At 50.2% G+C, this 628-nt stretch overlaps 1 protein-coding gene across 1 annotated transcript in view; it reads left to right on the top strand.

The window, feature by feature from the left end:
* Positions 1 to 628, top strand: part of LOC107182383 (olfactory receptor 10T2-like) — a 26120-nt gene that overhangs the window by 14744 nt on the left and 10748 nt on the right. The gene's annotated exons all lie outside the window — the stretch shown is intronic.

Raw genomic sequence — 628 nt, 5'->3', positions numbered from 1 at the left:
TGTACACTCTGCGCAACAAGGAGGTGCGGGTGGCTCTGAGGAGGACCCTGGCGCGCAGCTGCGGGGTTTGCAAATGAACACTCGCTCTGCATTGCGGCTCTAGCTTTTTCGTGTCGCGTGTCCTGCCTGACATTCAATTTCTCCGCCTGGAAAACGGGGGCGGCTCCCAAAACCTTAAATGACATAGTCTGCTCTAGCCGGTTTGGCTCAGTGGATAGAGCGTTGGCCTGAGGAAGGGCCCCGGTGTGGATTCAGACCAAGGGCATATACCCGGCCTGCAGGCTCCATCCCCAGTAGGGGGCTTGCAGGAGGTAGCCAATCAATGATCCTCTCTCATCATTGAGGTTTCTATCTCTCTCTTTTTCGCCCTTCCTCTCTGTAATCAATAAAAATATTTTTTAAAAGCACATATGTACAAACGTCAACATGCTGGAAGTTTATTTTTTTTAAAATTGTTTTATTGCTTAAAGTATTACAAAGGGTATTACATATGTCTCCTTTTTCCCCCCGCCCTTGACAGTCCCCGGGCCTCCCCTACCCCCAAGTGTCTTCTGTCCATTGGTTATGCTTATATGCATCCATACAAGTCCTTCGGTTGATCTCTTATCCGCCCCCCCTTCCTCCCCCC

Source organism: Myotis davidii, unplaced genomic scaffold (genome assembly GCF_000327345.1).
Source record: "Myotis davidii unplaced genomic scaffold, ASM32734v1 scaffold56, whole genome shotgun sequence".
NCBI lineage: Eukaryota > Metazoa > Chordata > Mammalia > Chiroptera > Vespertilionidae > Myotis > Myotis davidii.
The sequence above is the reverse complement of the archived record's forward strand: the minus strand, read 5'-3'. Positions and strand labels throughout refer to the sequence as shown.